The sequence below is a fragment of the Cricetulus griseus genome, chromosome 2 (genome assembly GCF_003668045.3).
Source record: "Cricetulus griseus strain 17A/GY chromosome 2, alternate assembly CriGri-PICRH-1.0, whole genome shotgun sequence".
NCBI lineage: Eukaryota > Metazoa > Chordata > Mammalia > Rodentia > Cricetidae > Cricetulus > Cricetulus griseus.
The window spans coordinates 398,361,106-398,379,426 of NC_048595.1; the positions used below are offsets into that span (position 1 = coordinate 398,361,106).

General features: G+C 49.9%; 1 protein-coding gene across 1 annotated transcript in view; it reads right to left on the minus strand.

Annotated features, from left to right (window-relative positions):
* The window catches only part of LOC100774159 (keratin, type II cytoskeletal 78), a 36,622-nt gene extending 21,449 nt beyond the window's left edge, over positions 1-15,173 (minus strand). Inside the window, exon 1 of the mRNA XM_027396646.2 lies at positions 15,062-15,173. The gene's annotated coding sequence lies outside the window, so the exon portion shown is untranslated. The remainder of the gene's footprint in view (positions 1-15,061) is intronic.
* Positions 15,174-18,321: the final 3,148 nt, after the last annotated feature.

An 18,321-nucleotide genomic window follows, 5' to 3' on the forward strand; every position in this document is an offset into this window, starting at 1 on the left:
TGCAAATTGAGACTCAGTCTCAGAGAGAAGATAGAGGGGGAGACAGGACACTGAAGCATTTCTCTCAAACTGCCATGAAGTTAGGAAATCACCCTAATTTCTTAACTAACCCCTAACCCACTTACTCACCCAAATGACAAACATGAGATCTTCCTCTAGTCACCCTGAGCTGAGTCACATCTGTAAGGAGGTCAGGGAACAACCAGCATGTGCTGGGGAAGACCTCTGGGCTGGGGCAGCAGACAGCAGCACCTGGAACCTAAGGTCACCATGGCCACCCAGAATCTGGGCAGCCACCATGCCTGATTTGGGGAATATGAACCAAATGGCATACAGCTAGAGAACACCTGGCAGCAAACCTGTCCCTGAGTGCACGTGTGCCAGAGATCAAATGACAGAATGACCCATCAGATAATCTTGTATAGCGCCCTTGTTTCATTGCAGAGCAAAATGAGGCCAAGAGGGAATAATCTAGCTGCTAAGGTCACATTGCAAGATTCAAACAAGCACTTGATAGGCCAGGGCTCCTTCAAGCTGCAGATTGGAGCCTGAAACGGATTAGGGGTACACAGCACCCCTATGTCAGACAAATTCATCACACTGTCACCCACCATCTCAAAGCTAAGCACTGTGCTGGGTGCTTTAGACACAGTGACCGATCTTCCTAGGGAAGAATGGACCTGCCGCCTTAGGCAGTGGGGACAGCTCTGTGACCTCGCACAGCCTCCTTTGCTGTCAGGAAGCTCTCCTGTCTAACCTTAATCCTTCCTGCTACAATAGTATCAGATTCCTCTCAGTCCTAGGAGCCATTGCTTGCTTGCTTGCTTGCTCACCCAGCCTAAACTGCCCAGGCCCTCTCCCAACTCCTGAGTCAGCTAGCCCATTGTTGCATGACCCTGTCTGCTAGGGTGCCATGAAAGCTCCAGGAGATGAACCAGCTTAAGTTTGTGGGCAGGAGGGGAGGGAACGCTGAAGAATGAAGTTGGTGGGGTAGCTGAAGGGACAAGCAGATCCCACCCGATTCCTGAGTTTTTAAATCTAGGCATGTCAGTTTAAATGAGGGTGGTGAGGCCTCTAAGTCTGTGGTATTTCCTATCCTATATGCAAAGAATACAAGCCCATTGTTGACATTTTTTAAACAACAGACAATAAAATAATGCTTGAAAAACAAATACAGGGCAGGATAGATGAGTCGGTGGGTAAGCTTACTGCCAACCCCAGGACCTACATGGTAGAAGGTGAGAGAGATCTGACTTCCTAAATTGTCTTCTGACCTCCACAGGTGGATGTCCACACACTTACATAAAAACACATGCAAATAAATAAATGCAATAAACTTTTTAATAACATTAGGAAAATTAAAACAAAACTCTTTCAGTAATTCGATCTCCTGGAAGCAGCCACTACATTAGGGCGTGGCCTTCCAGGCACTCGCTCGCAAATCAAAATATCTGTCAATATCCTTCATTCATCACAGGTTTACTTCATACTTACTACGTGCCAGATATTGTTTGAGCATGGAGAGTACAACAGTAAGCAACTGGGAATCGGCAGTCTGGTGCTTTCTCAGCATGCATCAGACCTTGGCTATAAAGAAAAGAAGAGAAAAAGAGAGAAGAAAAGATGCCCAGCAGTGGTCTTGCATGTTACAATCATGCCTATGACATATGCTTAAGTGTGCGCATATCTGTATATTCATATCTAGAGTGGCATCACATCCCAAGCAGAGGAAGCATCATTTATAATTAATTGCCTGTACGTATTTCTATAGTAAGACCACACAACACACGAAGATTTCCACAGGCTTCCTTATCTGTGTCATATAAATCACTGTCCATGGCTGAGTGTTCTCACACACACAGCTCCTCACACTCGCATACACACACAGGGAAGCCTGTGAATGGAGTCCAGTCCTGATCCTCGACAGTGTCCAGGCTTTTCCAGGACAGACTCATTCCCGGTATTTTTTCCAGGAGGAGCAGTGTTCTCCCACACTCGACTCCCCCTGCAGGTGGCCCAGGTTCCTGCAGCCTGAACTGTGCTGGGAGCCTAAAGAAAGGTTACCAGGAGCAAGGTTTCCCGGAAGCCCATTCTCCCTGCCACCTCGGGGAGGCCTGATGTGGCTGGAATAAATCACCAAATGCAAAGGAACTTCAAAGAACTAGTGAGTCTCGAGCCTTTTCCAGGACTTAAATGTCACAGCTGGTCCCAGGCAATGTCTCAGGAAGCTAAAACCTGGGATCCTAGTAGTGTTTCAAAGAGCTAAGTGAGGCTGAAATTCAGGAATAATGGGTCCCTGTGGGCTAAGGTTGAAGGTCAGCTGCCGATGTCCATGGAGGAGTGACTATGGGGCCTCAGGCAAAAGACTTAGCTTCCCTACCAAGCTCCCCTGTATTTGACCAGGGGAAATAATGCCTATTTCTCACAGCAACACTATGTATAAAAACAAGATGATACCAGCAGAGCCCCCAAAACAAAAGTCATACACCAGCTGTTTGCTTTTGTCATGACTAACTTCAAACCCCTGGCCCTTCTCACCTGCCAGGCCTGCCACCGTTGGATACTGGCCTTCCTGAGACTCCCCCTGCTCTGAGGGAGCTTGTGATAACAGCAGGACACGAGTGTGAGTGTGCAAAGAGATGATGTGTGATCGTGTAGAACTGTGTGTGTGAGCTCACAAAAGCCTAAGTAAAGGGGTAGTCAAACATGGTGATACATGACTGAAATCCCAACACTCAGGAAGCTAAAACAAGAGAACAAACCTGGGCAAACATAGACTGTCTCTAGAAAAAAAAATAGAATATTTGAAGGCATACCTCGCATGTGTGTAACATAGTGTGTTGAAGAGTAGGGGAAAGGGGAGCTTTTGTGAATGAGTGCCATGCGTGTCACGCATGTGTGCTGATGTGTAAGGAGTGTGAGAGGGTGTGCAGGATACAGAGTGTGCGGGGGGCCGGGGTTATGAATGTGTAAGAGCTGGTATCTGGGGCTGGGTGCGGAGGTCCATGCTCCACACACACATCCCAGACGTACAGCCCTTGGTATGGGGGCTTTGTTGCTGACAGCACAGTCCCATGCTGTAGGACAGATAGTCTGTGACTTGACTTTTTTCTCTTCCTAAGCTTTGAGGTTTTCTAAAGAAAAGCCAACTCCACCCTGCCCAGCCTCACTCCGCCCTCTGATCGAAACTGGAAGGAGACCAAAGCCAGACAGCATGGGATGCACCCTTTGGGTAAGACCGTAGGCTGGTGTCCTTTCTCCACCCCTGCTCCTCTGAAGGACTGACTGAGAGCCTCAGCCCCCTCCAGACTGGGAAAGCTTCTCAAACCACCTACTCAGGGAAGCCCACTCCCTGCCACGGGCAACCAGGAGGGATCTTCAGATCCCACGACCATCCCCTTTCAGGGCAGGGCTCCACTCCACCCACATCTCTCCAGAAGCAAAATCAGGAAAGGGCTAAGAGAGTGGCCCTCAAGGAGTAAAGGGCATTCAGAGGATAGGGGCTGGGGCGATGTGGCTTCCTTCATGGCCTTTCTTCCAGGAAGTCTCTTCTTGTGGCTGAAGATCACCATTTAATATGCAACTAGTTTCTGTCAGGTGCTTTACATATGATACCAGTGGCTAGCCTCGTTTTATAGCTGAGAAAACTGAGGCTCAGCCAACCTAAAGGACTTGTCCTAGATCGCACAGCCAAAGGTGGCAGAGCTGGAGTTTGCAGCTGTCTGTAATGCCTCTTTCAAATCCTATGTCTGTCTGCTCTCTGGCTGGCATTGACACCCCTTCTTCTCTCCCCTCTCTGGAGGTGAGGCAAAGCCCAAAGAGAGAGGCATGCTCATACCAGATGGAACATCTGGGGGAGTAGTAGGTGATGTGGTTGTCAAAGGGGCGCATAATGACCTCAGAAAGAAAGGGAGATGAAGGAGAAAGATGAGGAGGCCACAATGAAATCTGTTCACCTCTATGGGAAGGGTGGCATGGAAGCTTATGGAACATAGGGTGCAAATAGGATGCAAATGCAGGTCGTTGCCTCAACTCTCCCAGTTCAAGTCAGGCTGCAATGTCTCTGCTCCCTAGGCCAGAGCCTTTCTCCTCACAGCTACTTCTATCAGGAGTCTAGGGCCCTTAGAGGCCCAAGCACTGGGTAACATCCTGATGTTCATGAATCCAGCTCAAGAATGTACCAGACATTGTTCCTCAGCCTCCCTGTCCCCAGAAACAGAGAGCCATGTCAGGGGAGGGGGAACCTCAGGGCCATTCAGTGACCAAAGGAATGCCAGAGAGAAGGGGGCCTGGGCAGGTATGGCAGGAAGAAATAGCAGGACCCAGTAAATGTTGGGGACAATGCAAACTTCTCCTGAGATTCCCCACCCAGCTGAGTTGTGAGGAAAAAGCAATGTCAAAATCTGCCATGCCTTTCTTCCTCCATGGAGAGAGATCATTTTGAATGCTCCCTGCATCCCCCAAGCCTCTTGAAAGCAAGTCAGTGATGAGTTAGATAGGATAATTCCCATCAACGCACCCCTCCCCATTTCTCCTTTGCCACAAACACACGGGATAAGGTACCAATGACATAAGGGATAGAAGTTGAGATGAGGAAGTCAGTAAGCAGTGGGACTGGGTCCAGGGGACACAGATAGACGGAAATAGGGTGTCCCTTACAGACTAAGAATCGGTCACAGTTCTGCCTTCTTGCAGTGTTTTGGGGGCTCTCTGAGTATTTTTTCACCAGAGACCAGAGCCTCATTCTTAGTCTTTCAGGGTGGCCCCATTGGAAGACGAGGCTCACTGGCTGTATTAGTCCCAAACTCACTTGCCTCTGATTTATAGAGAAAGGGGAGCCAGATGTAAAATCAGAACAATAGCCCCTGCCTGAGTTATGGTGGCAATTAAGGGGAGTATTGATGCATTTAGCCTGCACTGCAAGGGAAGAGTTGGGTACCTCTCTGCACACCCAGGACTAGGAAGAGGGTGCGTGCCTGAGCCCAGACTGGCAGGTGCTAGCCAGGGCGGTCTAGCCATGCCGGTTTGCATGTCATTTGCATGTGTTCTTCTAGTCACCAACATCTGTCACTCCTGTCGCTACAGAATCTCTGGGTCACAAATTCTCTGCCTCTGCCTTTATGCCCTTTGCTGGACTCCTGATAGCTAGAGGACCCCGGAAGAAAGAAAGAATTCAAATTATGGGGACAGAGGGTCGGAGATACGACCCAAAGTCTGAAGAAACTATGGGCTTCCGCCGTCTGTGGAAACCTGGCTTAGGGCGCCCCCTGCAGGACAATCCCAAAATGCAGGGAGATCGAGAAAAGCGAGCCTGGCTCCTCCCCTCTCCCCACTCATAGGCAGCTGGCAGCAGCCCGGCCCGGCCCGTTTGCCTCCCAGAGGCTCTAAGGCTGCCTAGCACCCAGGATCCGCCAGCTCTGAGTCACCCCAGAAATTTGTATTTCTCCCTTCCACCAAGTAACCAAGACCAAGTGAGTCAGCATGGTCGTCCCAAAAAAGCCACGCAAGAGTATTTGGGAGCGTTGGGCTATGAGCACCATCATTAACTATCTATCATGGGTGACAGAGCCCACCATAGGCTCACGTGGCCACCCAGCAGTTTAGAGTAGAAGGAATTGTGGCTCCACCTTTGGAAGAGTTGGGGAACAGAGAGGATAAGATTGTAATGGGGAGAGATCCTCACACAGCAGTACAGAGTGACCAAGTTCTCTCCAGGGAGACCCATACCCCACAGGGGATGAAGCCAAAGAGATGGGACTGAAGCCCAGGCAGGGGAAGAATTCCTCGCAGCAACAGATCTCATGGGGCAAGGGGGTAGGGGACTCGTGTGACCCGGGAGGACACCATCCTCCTTCCCACCCAGAGTCAGTTTCTGCCTGTCCAGTTCAGACAGGAGGGAAATACCAAAGGAAATGCAGCCACAGCAACATTCGACTAGGAGGAGGGGAAAAAATGCCAAAGATGCTCTGAGCCTGCACTTGGCTTGTTGACATACACAGAAGATCTTGCCTTTGCCGTGGGCTCCTCCACCTGCACCTTTGCCTGAGCCCCGGCGTGTGAATGGGGGCACTGGAGAGGGCAGGGCAGAAGGGTGTGTGTGTGAACAAGTGAAGTCATTCTCTCTGGGTGGTTCCTTTTAATTAGTACCCTGAAAAACTCCCAGCCAGCAAAATTGAGTCTTGCCAACTGGGAGCCCCACCCTTCTGGCTCATCCAAGCCCTAGGGGCAAAAAGGGGAACAGAAAATCTGAAGGCAAAAGAGATAGGGGCCTGCTGAGGGCCCAAATATTGAAAGAAGCCTTCTTAGCCCTCCAAAGACTCTTGGTGGGATGGAACAGGATGCTGAGTCTGGGAAAGCTTTTCTGCAAAGTTTGAGAGCTGGAGAGTGGGATGAGCTCCATGTCCCGGGCCTCCAGGAGTCCAGGCCTTGAAAATGACCAGTGTCCAGCCCTGGAGGTTACCCTGCAGATATGACATCAGGGACCAGGCATGAGAAAGGCCTCTGGGCAATGTGTCTTTTTGCCTTTATTCCAGCTATTTAAGCAAAAAGTCCTCTGGTCCCTCATGGCCAACCTCCAGAGTCAGCCAGGGGCTTGGAAGCAGCAGAGTACTCCACAGAATGACAGAACAAGCATTGTCCCCTTCTCCAAGACCCCTAGCCATATAAACCAGGCATACCTTTGTTTGTCACCTCTCCCTCAAACCCTTTTCCAGGTGACTATTACCAAACTTCCTAGAACCTGTCACCTGATATGATCATTCTATATGTGCCTCCATCAAGGACCTGACATTCGTTCCCCATCAAGTGCAGAGGACAAGGCCTGAGTCCTTCTGGATCTCGCCTCCCTCCCTAGACCCTGGCAGGAGTCAGACCACAGAGGGACACAGCTGTGCTCACAAGAAAATGGCAGGGACTGGGAGAGAACAGACACTAACATTCAGGACTTTTCAAGCCACAAGGACAGGAGACCTACTCTTAATTCCAACCCTTCTCCTAAAGAGTCACTGTGACCTCAGACACAGAGCTCTTCCTTGAAAGGCTACACTCTGTGAAGTGGGGGTCCATCTGACAGACCTTGGTGCTCAGCAGGAGGGGATATGAGAGTGATGGTGAAATGCTAAATGGAAGACCAGGCCAACATGGCCTGAGTTCATCAGCAGAGGGGTGTTAATCCAGGCCCAGGCATTGGGCTTCTTCTGAGCTCTCTCTCTCTCTCTCTCTCTCTCTCTCTCTCTCTCTCTCTCTCTCTCTCTGACTCTAAAGTACAATCTTCAGATTCCTGCAGCCCCAAGGCTGGGGACAGGGACCATAAGACAGAGTGGAGTGGGGCTTCCTGGAAACCCTGCAGGACCCAAAGTCCTCTAGGTCCCCTTTCAGCTGAAGAGGGCTGAGCAGCCAAGGCCTCAGAGCCAAACCGGGAAACCAAGAGGACTGGCGGGGAAGAAACACCTCTGAAGACGATGACCCCAAACCTACCCAAAAAGCCATCAGGCCCTGCTAGCAGGGCACAAATTCGGGGGGGCGGGGGGGGGTACACACTGTAGGGCTCAGTTGTTGCAAGAAGGTATGGCCTGATTTTAGGCAACAATGGAGAAAAGATGGGGTGACTGGCCTTGGGGACAGAGGAGGGTGTGTTAGAAAATGAAGGCGTCCTGACCCTGGGGCTGAGTGGGAGCTAGGGCACATCAGGCACCGCCTAGACGCGGAGGCCTCCTGGCCCGCCCAGCTGCCTTGCTGGTTCCCATCACACCCTGGGCAGTAAAACTTGATTTTATGGTCGCTGTGGGGGTTGCTGCTTTCCTGGTTTGGGGGGGGGGGGTAGTTGTGTCTGCAGATCCAAGCAAATACACCTGTGTTGATGTGTATCTGAACATGTATCGGTGTCTGAGGCTCTGAGTGGGTGAAGGCTGTGTGTCCTCATCGGCTGTGTTTGTGAGGCTGTATCTGTGTGAGGGAGAATCAAACCTACCATTTCTTGAGGATTTGTCAATTACTAGACACTCTCTTTATCGCCATAGCAATCTATAATAAGAAAGGTCTCCGGCTGTTCGTCCTGTGCTCGTATATAGCATATGAAAATCCAGGCCTGCCATCTGCATTTGTCTGGGCTTCTTTGCAGTTGAATCTGTGTGTATCCGTGTGCCAAGGCCAAGGAAGGCCCAAAGAAGGCTGGCCAACAAATGGGATCACCAGAGTCTTAAGATCATGACCTTCCTAGTGTGGAGACTCTCTTCTGAAGCAGAAAGTAGTCGGTGGTGTGGCTGACTGGGAGCAAAGAACTTTGCCCATGGAGACTGTGACAGGAAGTGCCAGGGTTCAGCCAGCACAGCCTGGCAAACACGGGAATCTGTCCTCTTCGAGAGGGCGCTGGGCACACATTATGTCGCTACCTGGGAAGAGCCCAGAGGGGCGCAGTAAGGACCCATAGCCCCCGATGTGCGACGTGACCTCCTGGGGATGTGGGGTGACCCTAATCAGCGGTGGCGCGGCAGGAAGGATCTAGAGAAGCTGCCCCCACCTCACCTCCTGAGCCCGCAACCTCTTGGGGAGGCAGAGGTCGCGGGAACAGCAGGTCGCCAGGGTCGGGGTCCGTCAGGGTCGCGGGACCTGGGAACCGGAGGCGGCTGGCCAAGGTGGGCGTGGCGGCGCAGGCCGGGTGGCAGGCGCTCATTGGCTGTGCTCGAGCGCTCTCACGGCCGCCGGGGCCGGGCGGCGCCATCGCGCCGGATCCGCGATGACTCACCCGCCACCGCACCCCGCTCTGGCCCCATGCCGAGCCTCTTCCCACCCCGGCCCGCCCGCTAAGCCGGGCCAGCCTGAGTCAGCAGGAAGCCGCCCAGGGATGATGGGGGTGGCGGGTCCAGCCCTCTGGGACTGTTTGCCCGCTGAGGGCGGGGGAGAGCAGAACCTAGCATCTGGGGGTGGGGGCTCCAGTGTCTACGCAGTCGGTGAGGGGGCTTCTGTTCCTTTGAAAGGGAAGATGTTGGGGTGCTTATTCTGGAGGTATTCTGTCTGCCCCCTTGAGGTTTTCAGGCCTTACCTTGGCAAGCCTAGATGGCAGGCTGGCTTTCTGGAATCTACAAGTTGTTCCTATGTGGTCACTCAATGGCCACCGTTTTCAGATCATCTCTGCACCCTCTACCACCACACCGGCTTTCTACGTGTCTCAGAAATCCTTTGAGGAGTTCTGCTCCAATTCTAACTACCTCCAGGTGGCCTGGGCTCTTGTTGGTCAGGCCAGATTATGTACCATAGCCTAGACTCAAGGTGTCCACTCCAGTTCCTTGGCCAGCCTTGTCCTTCTAGAAAAAATTCTTAATAGAGTCTCAAAGCATTCAGCAGGGGGTCACTTAAAAAGGAAAGGGACCCACATCTGCCCTGAGCACTCAAGGCCAAACCCTGCTGCTGAAAAAGATGAGCACCAGTCCCAGTTCACAGAGGCCAACTCAGGCAGAGAGGGTGATGTCCCAAACCACACCGAGTAAGAAAAAAGAGAGTCTAATTAGAACCCAGGGTCATCAAACTCTACATCATAGACTCCTTCACTACCTCTGGCTGCCCAGGTTCCTCCCTAGTGGTCACCGGCAACCACTGTATCACACTACAGCAAACTTGGGGGACATCACTGTCAAACTCACCCAGCTTTTTCTGTCCCCAGGGAGGGTCCCTCCAGGCAAAATAGAGAAGGGAACAGAAAGAACACACCTGTCAGTCCATGTGGGCTTGGGGGAGGGGGTTGATGGTGTTCCCAGTCTCTAACTAGAAAGGACAGCGTCACCTCAGCCCACACAGTGTGTAGGGCACACACACACACACACACACACACACACACACACACACACACACACACACGGTTCAGGGATCCCTTAGTATCTAGAGGTCATATACAAGAGCATAGATACACATGAATGTTCCACATGACACACACCTGGTTTAAGAACCCTTAGAAGGTTCCAGGCTAGAAATAAAAAGTGAAACCCTGTGTGTAGCTGGGGGGAGGGGAGGCACAAAACAAACCAACCAAAAGGAGGAGGGTAAAGTATGTTCTGAGCAGTACAAGGACCTGAGTTCAGATCTCTAGCACCCACGTAAAAAATCAGGTAAGAGTTTGTAATCTCAGCTCTGAGGGGGTGGAGCTCCCTGGAGCTCCCTGGCCTGCCAATCCTGAGTTCACTGAGAGACCCTGTCTCAAAAAATAAGGTGGGAAGGGGCTGGAGAAACAGCTCAGCAGCTAAAGTGCTTGTCACAAAATATAAGGGCTCCTCAAAGCCTACATTAAAAAAAGAGACACTTAGTGGCCTACTCTAACCCCAACTCCAGCACTCCCCAGGAGGGTCCCTCCAGGATGTGGAGGATTCCTGGGGCAAGGGACCTAGCTAGACTAGCTGACTGGAGAGGCTGCACATTCAGCAAGAGACCCTGCCTCAGTAATTACAGTAAAGAGTGATCAAGGAAAATCCCCATTGTCTGCCTCTGACCCACACATGCAAACACACACACACACACACACACACACACAGTCATAAACACACATCACACACACTCATACACACATGCACACACACTCATATCCACACACATGCGCACACACACTCATACACACCCACACCACATACAAATATAAAGCAAAAAAATAAATAAGGTGCAGAGCAACTGAGGAAAATACCAGTCATTGACCACTGAACTCCACATATCCCAGCACACACACACACACAGCATGTCACACACTCACAGATAAAAATAATTTCTATGATTTTGTTTATATGTACGTGTGTGTAACACTAAATACATATGATTATAACTTCTGTGTAATGAACTAGGACGTTCATAAACTACTTAGCTGCACACAGAAATACAATGGATTTCTTGAAAAACAGAATAACACAGTGAAGTTGCTGCTTTTATGTTGGAACACTGTTTTTATATGAAAGAATAATGAGCAGATCCAGGCATGGTGGTACATGTCTATCATCCAAGCTCTTACGAGGGTATGGTAAGATGACAGTGAGTTTGAGACTAGCCTGATCTACATAGTCACACACACACACACACACACACACACACACACACACACACACACACAGAGGCAATATTATATATATATATATATATATATATATATCATAAGTCTATAATTGAGAAATTGAGAACTTGACAGCTTACTACCACAAACTCTTATGATGGTTAGTGTTTAATCCAAGTTTCTATGTCATATAACAAAATACACCAACATTCAGATGGTCTGCCTAACTGTGAGCCGGTACTTTCCAGTGGCCAGTGGGGGGAAAAAAAAAAAGCTCAAAGTGAGCTAGGCCTGGTGGCAAAGGCCGATAATCCCACTTCTTCATGGGGCTGAAGCCAGAGGGTAGAAAGTTGAAGACCTGTCTGAACTACAGAGTGAGTTCAAGGCCAGTCTGGGCAAATCAGTGAAACCCTAACTCAAAAACAAAAACAAAAAAAATTCAAGTGAAACATAAGGCTCTGGCCATAGCTCAGGGCTAGAATATTTGTCTATTGTATACTTGGGAAGCCCTACATTGAATACCTAAAACACAGAACAGATAAAAACGAGCATGCAGACTCACAATCATTTGTGGGTCACGTGCAGACCCAGCTGGAGGGTGGTGGAATATGACCATTAGAAGGCACAGGAACAAATCAGTCCTGGGTCTGGCCAGACCCACTCACATGTCAACCTAAAATCCCACGCACTCCTTTCTCTGTATCTACTCACATGACAGGCCACAGTCAGCTCTGGCCTCTGGGCCTGACACCTGGGTTACTCGTGTATATAGAGAACAACACACAGGTCTGTGGACACACACTTGTGCATGCACACATGCACGTATGCACACACATGCACAGGCACATGCATGCCTTCAGGAAAACCATCTGAGCACTGACTCCCATGGATATCCTCCCTGAACAAGACATACAAAAGCTACACAGGTCTTTCGATAAATTGGCACACAGGACAGTCCTTTGGGCACTTGGCCTTCCCACGGATTTGCATCCATTCCTGACCCTCACACAGCATCCACTACGCCTTGCCTAGACCCCTGGATGCATGGGTACAGCACAGCAGGACTACAGACACACACATGAATCAAATGTATGTAGTCACAGAGCAGGTGTGCACAGACTACGAATGTAACATGTTTCACCCCAGCACACAAGGAATCCCCACAGAACACACTACTGGCCCCACAACCTTCCATCTTGGCAAAAACAAAGCCCAGGCTTGCCCCATCACTTCTTTCCCCTCCCTGCGGGAGACAGGCCTGCCCTACCTGCCCCAGCCTGCTTTGGGTGGGGCCCCACCTGCTCCCAGGACCAGCTGCCAGCTCAGCAAAGGGCAGGCTGCCCGGTGCTCCAGCACATTGCCAGCCCCACCCCCTCCTCTGCCTGCCACCTCAGCATCTGGCCTGGGCCAGATGGGGCTGGCCCTTGTTGGCAGGCCAATAGTGGGAGAGGGAAAAAGGTCCTTGATAGCAGGGCTGGAGGCCTGCTAGCTAGGCCCCATGGGAGGGGGCCACTCAACTCAAAGCTCCCTCATGACTGGGGACTTTCCTTTCTTCATATTAAACTCTCCCCACCAGCACTGATCCCACAGTTTCAAGTAGCTTCCTGGTGACAGAAAGCAAACACACTCAGAGCCATGCTAAGCCTAGGAGATGTCACTCCAGAAACAATGTACTCTCACAGCCCAGCTACTGGGCCAGAAGGAGAAGAGCAGAAGCTATGGTTGAAGCACAGAGTCATTGGACCCTAAGGCACTGTGGTCGACCTGCTAAGACTTGCTGTCCAAGAAGAATTGGCCGTGAATAAATTCCAAGGATAACCAAAAAAAAAAAAAAAAAAAACTTGTAGTTAGGAAGATGGCTTAGTGGGTAAAATGAATCCCCAGAACTACACACACGTACACACACATACACATACTCATACATACACACTCACACACACCTATACACACTCCTACATACATACATATATACTCACACATGCACTCGTGCTCGCATACATAACACTCACACATGCACACACACACACACACACACACACACACACACACACACACACACTCCAATGCTGGAGGAGGCAGGGCAATAACAAAACAGTAGAAGAATCAGAACAGAGTGAGTTCAAGATTCAAGAAAGGGGGCTGGAGCGGGCGATGGTGGCGCACACCTTTAATCCCAGCACTTGGGAGGCAGAGGCAGGTGGATCTCTGTGAGTTCGAGGCCAGCCTGGTCTACTGAGCAAGTTCCAGGACAGGCTCCAAAACTACAGAGAAACCCTGTCTCGAAAAAAGAAAAGAAAGAGCCTAGAAGCACAGGTCAGTTATTAAGAACACTTGCTGCTCTTCCTGAGAACCAAGTTCAGCTCCCAACACTGACATCAGGTAGCTCTCAACTACCAGTTCCAGGGAATCCAACATCCCTCTTCTTGCCTTCCTGGGCCCACACACATGTGCAGGCACACACGCCTACACACGCACAGGCCCACACATTCACACACGTTTTTCAGGAATGTTCCTGAAGCAGCACTGAGCAGACCCAGGCCCTTAGAGGGAACGGGTGAAGGTATAGGGCTCCTCTACCCCCCATTCTGCTGGCTAACAGTCAAATGGCAGTGTGTAACAGCCCCACTGTGGGCCTTTGGGCCTGCTCCACTTTGTAGATCTGGGTTCAGCATCACGCTCAGGTTGTGAGACTCCATGAAGCTCTGTGCCTGACTCAGAGTTTCTGTGCAGGTAACGCTTCAACAAATGTCTCTCTCCAACATCGTCTTCCTTTGTGTCCACAGCCTCGTGTTTCCTGATTCGATGTGAGCATGTCTGTGCCTGCCTACATAAGCTTGCCCTGGCGTGCAAGCACACATGCACAAGCCCACATGCTCACATGCTCATATGGCACGAGCACACACACGTATGCACACACTCACACAAGCACTCACTCACACGCACATGTGCACACAACATGCACTCACACTTCACACACACACTCACACACACGTGCATTCCCTGTCCATCTTCCCTCAACAGGAAGGCTATATCCACAGAGGGCAGAAAAATTGCAACCAGACCTTGCTTCCCTTTAGACAGCAGGCATCCAAGACACACCCCTTCCTTGCCAGGCACAGGGACACAGGCTACATTCGGGACACACAGGTCCTGACCTAGCTCAGTCTTGGTTGAGGGAGAAGGGTCTTATGGTAGATACAGAAGTAGGGGACCAGAGTCTTACAAGGGCAGAGAAAGACTTAGACAAAATCAACTGTGAATTAAGAGACTAGGTGCCCACCAAATGGACAGGCAAGACATTGGAAGCACATTTAGGGTCAGGCATACCCAAAAGCAAAATGCAGATGGGACATGATGTCTTCGTGGACCCTCCCAGGATAGCTACCGGAGGTAGCAGAGAGGGGGTGGGCAGCTGCAGACCCGGTCTTGAGTCAGGCAGGCCCTACTGGTCAGGCTTCCTTGGATGTTTCCACCGGAGGGAGCACAATGGAGGGACACGAGCTAAACCGAAAGCAGGACTTTTACTCTCCCACTCAGGCTCTGCCCCGCGCACCCTGATGGCTCTCTCTGAGGCCCCAGAAATACAAGGTGCTGAACCTCTGAGTTGCTGACTCACATAGGCCAACCATGCCCTAATAACTCGGGTGTGCCCTCTGATGCCTGCCATGCTTGTACCCCCTGCATCGGGGTCTGCTGCCCTCTACCTTCATCTCCATCTGCCAGCCTTGTGAGGCATGGACCTCCAGCCTTAACCTCAGAAGGCTCTAATGGTGGCACTTGGCTCCAGGAGCCAAGTGCTGTCTCCTGCTGGACAGATGGGGAACAACAAGCAAGTAAGACAATGTGGACTAGGAAACCTTGGTATTTAAACTGGTATTTAAACTGCAATGCACAGGTGGCAGAAGACACACTCCTTCAGAAACAAAGCAGTCCAGGACAGCTTACATCCCTTGGCTCTCAACTCCTCCTCTCACCCACCTTACAACAAGGTGAGGGGCATCGTAGACAGGAACTAAAATCCACCCAAATGTCACTCACCGCTTCATGCTCTACCCAAAACAACGGGAGCTTCCTTTGATTAGTACATAACTTGCCACTGTGGCCAGAGGTAGGCTGCGACGAAGAGCCGCCCAGGTCTGCTTCCTGGAATAGGAATGCAGTGGGGCTGGCAGGTTCTGCTCGCAAAACCTTCAGAGCAGTTTCCACCATGCTCCTCTGCTGTCCCCTAGTGGACATGTGGTGTACTTCCCGTCTACACTTGCCTCTACCCTATACAGCCCAGTACTGCCTTTCAAGGGGTTAAGCTTAAGCAGCTGGCTGAGGGGGAGCTAAGAAAATTCAAGAGCGTAGAAACCCCGGCTTCCGATCAGTAACCCTCATAGGGTTAGCCCAAAGGAAGATTTAAAAGGGCAATGTTGAGAAAAGCAAAATTTTTGTTCAGAAGTGTGCCTCCTGCCACTCTGGCGAGGGGATGAAAGCTGTTTGACAGATGCCTGGTCTGGCTTCTGGACTCTCCCACACAGGTGCCAAGAAGAAAACAAGAACAAAGATGCACCCTGGGGAGAGGGCACTCTGATGAAGTATTTGAGAAGCCCAAAATGTGCATTCCTGGAATGAAACTGATTTTCTCTGGGATTGAAGAGGGGGAAAGGGCCAGACAAGGCCAGACAGTGGTGGTGCACACCTTTGATCCCTACACTCAAGAGGCAGAGGCAAACAGATGAACTCTGTGAGTTCAAGGCCAGCCTGGTCTACAAAGTGAGTTCCAGGACAACCAGAGATACACAGAGAAACCCTGTCTCAAAAAAAGAGAGGGGAGAGGCAGATTTAATAGCTTATCTTTTTAAGACTTCAAATGGGGCAGGCATGGTGACATATGTCTTTAATCCCAGCACTTAGGAGGCAGAGGCATGTAGAGCTCTGTGAATTTGAGACCACCTACATCAAGAGTTCTAGGCCAGCCAGAGCTACATAGTGACACCTTGTATTAAAGACTACAAACGGGATTGCAAGATGGCCAGTGGGATAGGTAAAAGCAGTTGTCATGCAAGCCTTGTGGTCTGAGTTCAATCCCCAAAACTCACAGGAAGATAGAAGCTGGAAATTTTGGAAAAAATTACCAGCTCCAAAAAATAAGCCTCTGACCCCCATTCAAACATCCACAGAAGACTGCTCAGACATGGGCTTAAGCCAACAGAAAGTCTAATAGCCAGCCAGCAACTACACTGGGTGTTCCAGATCCCAGTGTAGCGCCAAGCTTTTTCTCAACGTGAGCTTTCAAGCACAAAAACCATGTCCTGGGCTGACACACTGCAGTTGACAAGAACAGTTGGCCAGAATCGGAACCACAAAAATGATATCACTATCTTGCGACCAAGAAGAACTTGCCTGTGTCTCAATTTGTGTCCATTAGCCTGGTACTGGCTCAACTGAACACAAGGAAGAGGCCATCTACATTGTTCTTCCAGGTGTTCATTGAATCAGAATTCCCTGTGTGGGGAGATGCCACCTTTTACTCACTGAAAGGCATTGTAGTTTATGTATAAAACTAAACAGAGACTATAAAGATATTTTAAAGGGCTGGATAGCTTGCTCAGCAGTTAAGAGCACTGGCAGCTCTTCCTGAGTTCAATTCCCAGCAAACACATGGTGGCTCACAACCATCTATAATAAGGTCTGATGCCCTCTTCTGGTATGCAGGCATACATGTAGACAGAACACTGTATAGATAATAAATAAATGAATAAATAGATAAATAAATAAATAAATCTTTTTAAAGATATTTTATAGCACTCCCAGACTCCCTCTGCTATGCTTCTGGGTCCTGAATCCCCACACACCCAGCACTGTGTCCCAGGACCAGCAGTGACTCTCAAAATCTGGCAAAGACAGGAGCTAGGGTTGGTGGTGTTGCCCCTTTCATGTCCCCTTCTCAACCCCATCTCTTCCAGTTCAGAGTCCCAGGCTGCTGTCACCCATGCAAGCTTGTCCCTCTGGTCTCTGTGTCCCTGCTAAGAGTCAGTTTTCAGAAATAGTTTCCAGTGACCCATGTGAGGTTGCCAAGATGGATTCATTAAACATGTGAACTAATTGCTAGCATTCAAAAATCAGATTTCATATAAAACTTAAGATTTCTAAGGCAAAGTTGAAACCTTGGGCCATTCTGGAACCACATTCCTGGGTGGTTCCATGGGCAGGGCTGAGGGAAGCTGCTGCCTAACTCCAGCCTCTGAGGAACCAGGAAAAAGCACAAAGAAGAGGGTCACAACTCCCTGCTCTCCTGATACATACATATATATATATATATATAGAAACTAGCTGTGTAGTCCTGGCTGGCCTGGAACTCACTCTACAGACCAGATTGATCTCAAACTCAGAGCTCCTCCTGCCTCTGCCTCCTGAGTGCTGGAATTAAAGGCATGTGCCACCACTCCCCACTCATAGCCTTATTTTAAACGTAAAAAGAAACAGGGTAATTAATTTTGGCTTTGGTTTGTTTTACAGGGTCTCAGCCTAGGCTAACCTGGGTCACTGGATCCTCTTGCCTCAACCCCGGAGTACTGACATTGCAGGCCTGGGACAACATATACAGTGAAATTATGTGTAAAAATAATGCTTTATATAACCAGATGTTTCCTAAACCTAATTCCAACATGTAACCAACATACAAATATAAGTATGTGTGTGTGTGGTATGTGTTCTTGTCTGTGTGGCACTTATACACACAGGTGTGCACTTATACACACAGGTATGCATGTGTGTGTGAAGGCCAGAGGTCAACATCAGATGTCTTTATCACTCTCCATCTTTTTTTATTTATTTTATACCTATTTCTTTGTTTTGTATGTATATACTTGTATGGGCACACAGTGCCACGACCTATTCGTGAGGGGTCAGAGGACAACCTTCATGAACTGGTTCTCTCCTTCCACCATGTGAGCTCCAGGGATCCATCTCAGGTCATCAGGCTTGGTGGGAAGTGCCTTCACCTACTCAGCCATCTCACTGGCCCCTTTACCTCAAACAGGGCTTCACAGTGAACCCGGAGTTTGTCAGTTTGGATCCACCCATCTCCACACCCATCCCTCCCAACACTGAGATTACTGGCGGAATACATGTGAAAAACATACACTCTTTTAAAAAAAAAAGAAAAAAGAAAAATCCCAGGGGCACCGAAGATCAGCATCTTGTCTCCATGCTTGCACAGTAGACATTTTCCTGCCTGAGCCATCCTCCCCAGCTCCCCCTCAACATACACAGTGCTAAAACACTCTACATTCCTTCCTCTGATACCAAGT